This window comes from Phocoena sinus, chromosome 21 (genome assembly GCF_008692025.1).
Source record: "Phocoena sinus isolate mPhoSin1 chromosome 21, mPhoSin1.pri, whole genome shotgun sequence".
In the NCBI taxonomy this organism is placed as follows: Eukaryota; Metazoa; Chordata; class Mammalia; order Artiodactyla; family Phocoenidae; genus Phocoena; species Phocoena sinus.
Window position 1 is genome coordinate 15,954,646 of NC_045783.1, and position 11,999 is coordinate 15,966,644.

Sequence of the window (11,999 nt, forward strand, 5' to 3'; positions counted from 1 at the left end):
AAACAACATTCACTTGGAGTTACTGCGCTGGAGTTTGACCTCCAAATAGTGCTGTTCGATTAACATCAATTATGTCTGTGGGTTTTGGCAAGTCATCTTCTTCTCTAGACCTTAATCTCATTTTTAAATGAGGCGATTTGCTCAGATTATCTCTAAAGTTTCCTCACTTTTAAAATTATGTTACTTTTGAAAAAAAAAATCTGTTTCAGAAAAAAAAAGAATATCTCAAAATCCAAATTTGCTCAAATAAAAAAGGGAATAAGTTAAAGCATCATTTCAAGTCTTATTCATAAAAACCTCTAATAAATTTATTTCCTTTTTTATATTTGAGTGTGTTTTCCATATGTTTGAATTTACTGTGTACAGGTTAGATTGTGAGATGATTCATCCCTGGGACAATTCAGTGTCTTAAGGTGTGGTCTTTATAATCGGCCTATTGAAATTTGACTCTTAGTAATGTGTCAAGTAAATACTTTCATAATATGATTTTTAAATTCCAAATAATTAATATTAGATGAATACAGCAAAAAGCTCTTAGAAATAAATCACATTGGACCACTTTTAAGAAATACTCTTAAATCAACTTCAGACATGAGTTCTTATAGCTTAGCCACCAAAATAATAAGCACTTTATCAAACCTCTCTTCATAATTTGCACTCTTCTAAGAATTATTGGCCTCTAACAACATTCTCAAAGAGCTACCAGGCAGGCTATTAAAATGCAAACTATGGCAAATGTACTCAGAATATAAAACAAATTGTCACTGTTCGTTTACATCCATTTGCACAATGCATTTATTTTATTTTATAAATAACTGATTAGTGGAAAGAATACTTAACCTGTCATGATTCTGAAGAAAAGGGAAGTGTACCTTTAATAATCTCAGAGGAAAATATTTCCCGGAGATTGTGAGTATCTAACATATTGTGCTATCAAAAGAAATGATTTTATTTTACATTCTTTTTTTTTTAACATCTTTATTGGAGTATAATTGCTTTACAATGGTGTGTTAGTTTCTGCTTTATAACCAAAAAATATGGAACGCTTCACGAATTTGCGTGTCATCCTTGTGCAGGGGCCATGCTAATCTTCTCTGTATCGTTCCAGTTTTAGTATATGTGCTGCTGAAGCGAGCACTTATTTTACATTCTTATTTGACATTTATTTGGGGTTTATTCAAGAATTCTTTGAAAAACTACTGGCATATTTGGACCTTTAAATACATTTAAGTAATGTTTGAAGTGATCGTTGTAGGAAATAGTTCGTGTTTTAGATCCAGTTGGGATCAGGGAAGGTTTTCCTGAAGGGAAGACATGAGAACAGAAACTCAAAAGAAGTAAAGGAGTTTTCATGTGGACATTCAGGAGAAAAGCATTCTTGACCTCTGCATGAAAAAAAGTCTCTGCATGAGACTCTGAAGTGGGTCTGTGTCACGTGAACTCAAGTAACAGCAAGGAGACCAGTGTCACAGGGGCAGAGGAGCAGAGGAGAAATTTGAAGAGATAGCCAGAGGCCACATTTTTAAAGTTTTGAGGGCATGGTTAGATTTGGATGAACAATGAGAGGCCACTGGAGAACTTTAAGGAAAGGAGTGACAAGGCCCCTTTTGCTGCTATAGGGGATGAAGGGTAAGAGCAGGGAGAGATATTAGGGTCGAGTACCCATGAATCATTTGTGTCAGCTGGGGGCTTCTGAGACACAAATGCCAAGCAGGATTAGGTGTTGCAAGACCTAGCTAAATAACTGTGAAGGATTAAAGGACAGGGAGCAAGGTAGGCAGGGAGAGCCTTCAGACAGCAATGCAAATGGAGACCTATGAAAGGAGAGGGAAGATCAGACTGCAGCATGGGTCTGAGGAAGTATTGGCCAGCCCAGTGGGGGTCCCTTAGTAAAAGTTGCTCTTTAGAGGAATCCTATGTCGAGCAAGAGTGAACCTGTTCTAGTTCCCCTTGCCCTGCTACTGAGCCAGTCGTTGGAAGAGCCCAGGGAAAAGTGGCCTTGGAGACAGAAAAGCATGGCAGCTGGTAGCTGTAAATCACTGTGCTCCTTGAAGGGAGATCTGATCAGGGCACCTTCATGGCCACCACAGTGTGGGTGGTTTGGATTAGTGGTAGTTGTGGTAGTTGTGGAGGTGGTGAGATTTGGTTAGAGTTCTAACATATTTTGAGGAAAGCAACAATAAAATTTACTAAAGGATAGGATGTAAGGTGTGAGAAATTTTTGACTTGAGGTATTGGACAAATTATGACAGTTCCTGAAATAGAAAATATTTGGAAGAAATGGGTTGCAAAATCAGGGAACTAGCAGGATGGTGGGGAAAGAAAACAGTTTTTTGTTTGTTTGTTTTTTGCGGTACGCGGGCCTCTCACTGTTGTGGCCTCTCCCGTTGCGGAGCACAGGCTCCGGACGCGCAGGCTCAGCGGCCATGGTTCACGGGCCCAGCCGCTCCGTGGCATGTGGGATCTTCCCAGACCGGCTCATGAACCCGTGTCCCCTACATCGGCAGGCGGACTCTCAACCACTGCGCCACCAGGGAAGCCCAAGAAAACAGTTTTGTACGTGTTGAACCTGAGATGATTAATAAGCATTCAAGTAGATTTGTTAAAATAGGTAGCTGGATAAACTTCATAGGGCTGTGGGTATTAATTTAGGAGCCATAGGTGGGTAAATGGCTTATAGAGTTATAAAGGTTTTCTAGATGGTGAGCACAGCTGGAGAAGAGAAAATGGTAATTCATGAGTTCTGGGTGCTTTACAAGATCTAGAAACTGGAATAAGGAAAAGGATCTAGCAAGATAGCAGAAAGAGCCAGGTTGGAGTAATAAGTAGTATATATAAGAAGTGAGGCTCTGACTCAGAGATCGAGCCATGCAGATGAAGAGGAAAGGACAGATTTGAGAAATATCCATCCAGGATAGTCAAGTAAAGGAAAGACTTCAAGAAGGAGGGAATGGTCAGTTGTTTTAAATACTGAGGGGAGGCTGAAAGGATGATGACCTCTGATGAATCAGTGGGTTTAGCTCTATGGAGGTCAGCGATGACATTGACAAAAGTGGTTTCAGTGGAACGCTGGATGAAAGCCTTATTGACAATATAAGAGAGAATGAGAAGAAGGAAGTGGAGACAGTGAGCATAGAAACTGTTTTGAGGAAATCTGCTATAACAGGGAATCAGAAATGGGAAATTGGGATTGTCCTGCCAAGGGAGAGGTTTTTGTTTTAAGATGGGTGATATTACGGCCTGTTTAGATGCTTCTAGGAATGATCTATTAGAGCATATTTTATGGTCCAGAAGAAAAAAGGGGAAAACTACCTGAGCAGGGTTCCTGAATATTTGAGAGGGATCCAGAACATAAGTGAGACCAGTTTGGCCTTGGAAACAACAAAGATCATTCATCTATTTTAAGCAAAGTGTACAGGTCAGATGCAGTTAAACTGATTTATTTGGTGTTAGAAGTTTGTAGAAGTTCTCTTCTGAGTGCTTTTAAATTTCTCAGTGACATATGGATCAAAGTCACTATTAGAGAAAGAGCTGTAAAGTAGGCATGTTGGAGGTTTGAGGAAGAAAGGTATGAAAGTCATTTAGGAGGGAAGGACAGTCATTTTGATAAATAAATTTAATACTGTTGTTGGGCAGTCCTGGGTATCCTCTTGAAGTTTATTTCCTCACATTTAATGTGAGACCAGACAGCGTATGTAGTGTTTTTCTCCATTCATTTCCAGTTACTTGGATGTTGATAAGTAATTGGCATAGGTTGTATTTAATTATTGTTGTGATTTTGCTAAGCATATATGACATAGGAAAAGGGGCAAGGAAATTGAGAGTAAAGTAAGGGAGTAATTATGATGGGTATGAGATTTGAGCTGGGTTGTGAAAGAATTGAGAGCATGAGGATAGGATAAATGGAATGTGGGTTTGCAGATTCAAAATATTAAAATGGGGGTGGGGATGGAAAGTGAGACAGACAGCAAGAAATTGTTCAGGGAGTGGGATTCTTCCTATTAAGATCATGGAGGAGATGGAATGAGTTTGGGGTATGCAAAACGTCTAGGAAATGATCGTGGAAGATAACGTGGAAGGCTAGAGTAGTGGAATAAAGGAGGACAAAAACCGAGTGTCCTGGATATTGATAAGATTGTCTACATGGATAGAGAAATCACCAAGAAGAGTGCTAGTGAGAAAAATAGCAGGCCAGTGGCTAAAATTATCTATGATTAAGAGGATTATAGAAGACTGAGGAGTGTGACAGAAGGTCTAGTCTCAGGTCATGAGCTTGAAGGAATCAGAGCTTTTAAACAGGGACCAGAGAAAATGGTCTTGAGGTGCCCAACAGTGCATAGGATGTCAGAGGGAAAAGCACTCATCTGTTGAGGGTGTATTGGTTTCCTAGAACTACTGTAGCACATTACCACCAACTAAGTGGCTTAAAACAACAGAGGTTTATTCTCGCACAATTCTTGAGGCCTGAGGTCTGAAATCAGTATGAAGGACAAAATCAAGGTGTGAGTACAGCCATACTCCCTCCAGTGGCTCAGGGGAGAATCTGTTTCTTGCCTCTTCCAGCTTCTGGTGACTTCCAGCATTCCTTGGCTTGTGGCCACATCCCTCGAATCCTTGAGGTCATCATTCTGATCTCTGTATGTCCCATCTTCATACTGTCTTCTCTGTGTGTGGTAAAATTTCCCTCTGTCTCCCTCTTAAAAAGACATACGTGATTGCACTTAGGGCCCATCTGGAGAATTCAGTATAATCGCCCCATCTCAAAATTTTTAACTTAACAACATCTGCAAAGACTTCTTTTCCCCTCTTTTTCCCTCTGTAGGTTATGTTCACCTGTAAAGGAAGATGAACAGTCACCTAAAATGTGTCTCCAGTGTCCAAGACTGATGATGCCACACGCAAACCAAGAGGATATGAAAAGATCCACTATTTATACAGTTGAAGTTTCTGAGAAGGGCAGGTAGGACTCTCAAGTAGGTCTGAAGTGGCCTGAAAAGCAAGGGAAGGAGACAGGCCTGAGTTTCTCTTGTGGTTAGGGGGTGGGGCCAGGGTTGAGTGAAAATTTCTGTGTGCAAGAAGGGGATCGTGTGATGTGACTTTCCCACCAACGCCAACAGAGGGAGCGTTCATTCTGCCTTATCAGATTTTCCAGGTGTGGGTACAAGTGAAGAATGAGGGGTGATGCTTGATAACTGTCAGCAGTCAAGCATCCAGAAATGAGGTCAGACTCCTTGTTACCATGCCAGGTAGCATTCCCAGGTTCCAGAGATTAGGGTGTAGATGTGGTGTAGGGGTTGGGGGAGGGGCATGGGTTATGCTATACAAACACTGTACTCTAGTGACGATCTAGATTCAGGTACAATCAGAAATTGAAGGAAATGTTACAGAAGTTAATCCTATAGGAGGTTTTTAATGAGCCGAAATCAATTTGCCTATTCTGTCGGTTTTGTTCATTGCTTTGTTCCCAACTTCGACAACAGTTCCTGGAATATAGTTGGCATTCAATACATATTTTCTGAATGAATGAATGGATGAAAAATGGACATCATTTCTGATAAACAGAAATCGTTAGAAAATAACAGCAGAAGGTTGGACTTAAAGTTTAGGCATTTTCACAAAGTACATACACATTATTATTTTTTAAATGTTGTATAGTGGAAGGAAGAAAGTTTGGAGCTGGCGTATTACTTTGTGGAATTGGGTTATGTTCTCACCCATATACTGACCCAAGGAATGAACTCTGATGACCAGATCGAGAATTCTGAGGCAGAACGCCCTGCTTCTACCTGACATAGCTGTGTTTTGTTTATCTTACCATTTTCTGTCAAGTCTCCACACAGATGGTCTTCTGGCCAACTACTGTATTGTAGATTGCTGCTCTGGCTTCCTAACCACTGAACACTTAATAGATAAGTATCACACACAAAAAGTCTCCCCAGGTGTAGTGTGGAAAGGAAAGCTGATTTTAAAAAGCAATTAAGACATTACGTGAAAGACACACACACACACACACACACACACACACAACAGAGATATAATATCACAGGGGCTCTAGCTAGAAGGTATTGGAACCCTGAAAGGTTAGGGGAAGAGAAAGATAATTAATCATAACAATAAAGTAAAACCAAAGATGTTTCTTGCACATTCTCTTTTTATCCTCTAGAGATTAATTACAACAAAATATAGCCCCTGTGTCTTCATGTTTTCTCACAGTGGGCAGCCATTTGCCAAATGACTCATTTCCAAGGTGTTCCACTCTATTTCTTTCCTCTTCAGAAACATCCAGGAAATGATGGCTCAATTGCCCTTAGCCAATCTTTTTAGCCATTCCTATGCCTTGTGAGATAGCCCATCTTGAATTCTTCTTGTTCAGTGGCTGCTAAACAAAAAAGTAAGCTAGGGAACAAACATGTCATTTCAGCTGTCCTTCCCCACGCATTCAGGGATATAAGCAGTTCATTTCATCATACAGGGTGGGTGCGTTGTCAATGAGAAGGTGTCCATTACCTCTGTCTTGTTCTTCTGTCCTGCACATCATGATACCATTATTTGAGTCCTTTAAATCTGATGAAAGGAGGAAGTCTGAGAGACTTGTGTAGAGGCTTCAGTTCTATTGCTTGGCATGATACACGGTGATAGTTTCGGTTTTTGTCCTCCTGTCAGTGTGTCAGTATCTTCCTCAGGTGAGTGACTTAGCCTCCAGGGCAGGCCCCGGACCTTGGCCAGAGTTTCTAGAGAGAAATCTGCTCTAGGGCTTGCTCACGGGCTCAGAAAATCTTTCAGAGCCTTCAAGGTTTCAGTTTTCTTCAGTCCTGTTCTGCCCTCTCTTAGTTCCACGTGATTCTGGATCTTCCTGGTTTGCATTATTGGTTTTCCCTTTTCATTTTGTCCTGCTTTATTTGTGACAGCATGGGGTTATCTGAGCCCCAGCGCTGAGTCTTACATCCCGATCCCTTTATATGTTTGGCATTGTGAATCCCTGGGGTGAAACAGGGACAGTGTTTCTCTGCAACTGCAGATTGAAGAGTAGCAGTCATGAGGGAAACGATGCCGCACAGGCCCTTTCAGAGAAGGAACAGTGTTGATCCAATCACAGCATCTGAGAAGGTAACAGCCCCCGCAGTGTAATCCTTTGTAGACAATGCTTACAAATATCTACTCTTTTATTACTGTGTAGTAAAGCAAAGTCACTATGAATGGCCATTTCCCAATTTAAAATGTCCTGTTTTGCTTGGTCTTCTGTGGTACTTTGGCCACTGGTTATGTACAAGGATTTCAGCTATTCTATTTTCAAACAACCATGGTCTTTTAGATCTAACTATCAATTTAATGGCGCCAGTGACCATCAAAACAAGGAAAATTACACAGTAAGTCTGTCTTTCTTTCAGAAAGGGAATCATTTTGCATTCATTGTGGTACTGGGCATAGTCTTTTCCCCCAACACTTCTGTAACCATCATTTCACACAAGAGGGCGAACCAGGAATGCAAAGGTCATTTTATTTTCCGTGTCTTGCTTCAAGTAGGGAAACTTTCTATAGCATCATTTTTAGTACAGAGTGAACCAAGTAGAAAAGAATAGCTTTCCAGAAAGAGAAAAAAGAGAGGAAGCCTTACGATGGTGATGAATGATGTGCCCGTGGAAAAGGAGTAGACACACAAGCACCCAGGAGCGTTTATACCTCGGAGCTGTGTGAGGCTTTCATTTGCTGGAGTTCAAAGCACTTCAGAATAGTACTTTTATGGAATAAGGAGAAAGGTAGCATGAAGGAAAAATTAAGGAAATAAAATGTTACTTGATGCAACTGTATATTTTAAGGGGAAAAATTATGATTGAATCGTACCAATGGAAGTTTGGTTTAAAAATCCATTACCTAAGATGGATGAACATTTTCAGGGCCCCAAACTATGTGGTAGCAGGACAAAACAAAACAAAACAACTAATTGTACCAAAAAGAATGAACGCTTATATTGTTGTCATTAGTTATTAGGTGCCTTTTAACCTAGAAAGGAACTAAACTTGATTTCAAAAATAGCTTCATAACAAAGTTTTAGAGACTACAAATTTGAAGTTTGAATAGGCAGAATGAAACTATTCAACTACTCTCCCTGTAGTGTAAAAGCTCAACAGACATTTACTGCATTCCAGTCTTCTAACTGATACTCTTCTAGGTCCTAGAAATCCAAAGATAAATAAAAATATGGTACTTGACTCTGAAATGGTTCCAATGAATAGAAGTGACAGACACATAAACACATATGTGACGTATAAACAGTATTTTTCATAGCATGGGGTATGTGTTGTGACAGCGATATTCATAGGTGGCTCTATGAGCAGAGAGATGCACTTATTTCAGCCTGTCATGAGCATTCAGAAGAGCGTTCCTGAAGGAGATGGTCGTTGAATGTGGTTTTGAAGGAGACTGAGTCTGATACATGAAGACAAGTGAAAAGAGTGTTTCTGACATACGGCAATGTAAGCAAATATAAAGAAAGATGAAATAGCACAATATATAATCAAGGATTAAAAACAAGCCACTGTTACTAGTTTGTGAAGCTCATTGGGGGAGTGGTAGGAAACTGCAGCTGGAGCTTGCTTTGTATGCCATGCTAAGGAACTCAGATTTTATCCTCTTTGATGCTACTTGCCTCCAGACATTTTTGATTACACATCCATTTTAGTAAAACTTTTCTGAACAGTCACCTCTAGTATATCTACATGTATTTATAAATTTCATACATGTTCTGTTGTCTGTATATTAGATATTAGTAATTTATTTCATTTTGTGGGATAAAATAAAAATATGTGAAGTTTCTAATATTTTCTTCTACAACCCAATTGTCTTTTCAGTCCCCTTGAGGACAATCATCTAGGTTGTTTACAGGTTTTTTGCGGGAGGGGGCGGGGAGGGAGTGAGGTGGTCCAATTTGCCTTTTCTGTCATTCATTCTGTTCATGTGTGGAGGATGGAGTTGCGGTAAACAGGGTTGACGAAAGGAAGGCTAATAGCCAAGGTATTACAATAGAGCAAGCAAGAGAAAGTGAGGCTCTGACTCAGAGCAGTTGTGGAGATGAAAAGAAAGTAGATGTGAGAAATATTTTGGTGTTGGAATTGACAAGTCCTGCCCATTGAATGGGGGTGAGGAATGGGTCTGAGAGGTAAGGGTAGAGGGATGGGAGAAGGAAATGAGTAAATTTTGTTTGCGTGACCAGAAGAATATTGGTGATGTTGAATGAGACAGAGAATTCCGTGGATAAGCAGATTCAGGGGTAAGAAATTGAACTTATTTTCATAGAGATTTGTTTCCTTTCAATTTTCTCTATCCACAATCTTCCAAAATTTGTTGTTTTTGTACTAAACAACCTGTATCATTCTCCTTTCTTTCAATGTGAATACATTGTCTTTCTCTTGCAATCCAAGAGCCTCTTTTCCAAATGCCTTCTTGTTATTTATAATACATCTTTTATTCTAGTATTATAGATGAATTATTTTCCCTAATATACTATTTTAAGTCAGCACAGGCTCTGTTACTGTTTAGAAATAAATGACCTCATAGTTTTCGTGGCTTACTATAAATAAATTTACTTTTTGCTCATGTAATTTCACTTTATTTCATGTGCTTTTATCCCAATGTACATTTCAAAGTGGGTCCCAGACCAAAATGACCATTCAAGTGCAAGTGATTTATTTTATAGGTGATCCCAAGAGAATAAGAAAGTGAGACAGGGAAGAATAAAAAAGCCACAGAGCCTCCGTTTTCAAGCGAGTTATCACTATGGACAACTGGAGTTTAATCTTCCTGTGGAACTCTAGATGCCAGAGTGAAATATGCACCTGAGTACTCCCACCCAAGGCTCAAGGGAGTTGTGATAATCATAAATCAATTTCCATCAGCCATCGGTTGAGGCTGCATGGTTGCACATATTCTCCAGTATTTTAGGTCTAGAGGGAAAGTGGCCAGAATAGCTTCAGAGTCAGAGAAAAGCCTGCACGGAAAAAATTCATGTGCTGGCATTTGTAAGTCGGAGAGGACTACGTTGATGTGGTGAGGGTAAAGGGATATGGAGGTAAACCCACTAAATCCATCAAGGAGTAAGCAAGAAATGAACAAATAGGAAAAAACACTGTTGAGATAATTTAATAATTTTATTTTACCACTATTTCCTCCAAAATTTGGCTAACGCCTCCTTCTGTCATCTACTTGTGATAGCTAATGTGGAAATTTTTTTTTTTTTTTTTTTTTTAAACTTATCTGGTTTTTTTTTTTTTTTTTTAATTTATTTATTCATTTATTTATTTTTGGCTGTGTTGGGTCTTCGTTTCTGTGCGAGGGCTTTCTCTAGTTGTGGCAAGCGGGGGCCACTCTTCATCGCGGTGCGCGGGCCTCTCACTGTCGCGGCCTCTCTTGCTGCGGAGCACAGGCTCCAGACGCGCAGAGCTCAGTATTTGTAGCTCACGGGCCCAGCTGCTCCGTGGCACGTGGGATCTTCCCAGACCAGGGCTTGAACCCGTGTCCCCTGCATTGGCAGGCAGACTCTCAACCACTGCGCCACCAGGGAAGCCCCCTAATGTGGAAATTTTACAGCATGCATTAACTTGAATCACACATTGTAGTTACCAGAACACATCTTACTTTTTATACCTCTGTGCTATTTCCCCATTTATCCCCAATTTCTCTGTGTATGAAATGACTCATTGTCAAGACCTACCTTAAATGAGATTTCCCTAAACTTTAGTCAAAATCAATCACTCTGTACTAGGTGCTCTTACAGAATTTTACCCATACTTTCATTTTGTCATCTTATCACATTATATTATAATTTACAATCTGCTTCTTAAAAAATTGTGAACATCCTCAAGATATGTATCATTTCTTACTCATTTTTACTTATCCTGCAATTGTCACTCAAAGAAGGTTTGCACACATAATAAGCAAATACATAAATAGTCACAACACTTATTCCCTTGCAGTTAAGAAAGCTAATCTTCACATTCTTCAATGTACTTTTGGAAATGTCTTAATAAATATTTTTTGTAAATATAGAGCATTATTATTATATATGTTAAGGAATTTATCATTATATAGTTAACATATAAAATCACTTATTTTATCAAATGAGCATGATTTTCAGAGTTATTTAAGAGAAAATTAATTTTTTAAACTTATTTTATATTGGAGTATAGTTGATTAAAAATGTGTTAGTTTCAGGTATACAGCAAAGTGATTCAGTTATACATGTATCTATTCTTTTTCAAATTCGTTTCCCATTTAGGTTGTTACATAATATGAGCAGTTTCCTGTGTTATACCATAGGTCCTTGTTGATTATCCATTTTAAATATAGCAGTGTCTACATGTCAATCCCAAACTCCCTAACTATTCCTTCCCCCACAGTAACCATAAGTTTATTCTCTAAGTCTGTGAGTCTGTTTTGTAAATAAGTTCATTTGTATCATTTTTTTTAGATTCCACATAAGGTGATATCATATGGTATTTCACTTTCTCTGTCTGACTTACTTCATTCAGTATGATAATCTCTAGGTCCATCCACGTTGCTGCAAATGGCACTATTTCATTCTTCTTAATGGCTGAGTAATATTCCATTGTATCTATGTACCACATCTTCTTTATCCACTCCTCTGTCAATGGACATTTAGGTTGCTTCCATGTCTTGGATATTGGTAAACTGCTGCAATGAACATTGGGGTGCATGTATCCTTTTGGACCATGTTTTTCTCTGGATATATGCCCAGGAGTGGGATTACAGGATCATATCATAGCTCTTTTTTTAGTTTTTTAAGCAACCTCCATACTGTTAAGAGAAAATTAAATTTTCAACCTCTAATAAATGTTACAGGATCCTTAGGAAGAAAGCATTCATGAAATTAAGCTTAAAGTTGTTATTTCTTACTTTAAAGAACAAGAAGATTTAATAAAGAGATGTAAGGAGTAGTCACAATTTAAGAGCATCCACTTCAAATTGTAGAAGAGAGTTAACTA

General features: G+C 39.1%; 1 non-coding gene across 1 annotated transcript; it reads right to left on the minus strand.

Annotated features, from left to right (window-relative positions):
* Positions 1-1,031: 1,031 nt before the first annotated feature.
* On the minus strand, positions 1,032-1,138 carry LOC116746924. Its single transcript, XR_004347925.1, has one exon. It is a non-coding gene; the product is annotated as a U6 spliceosomal RNA (small nuclear RNA).
* Between the last annotated feature and the right edge of the window lie 10,861 nt (positions 1,139-11,999).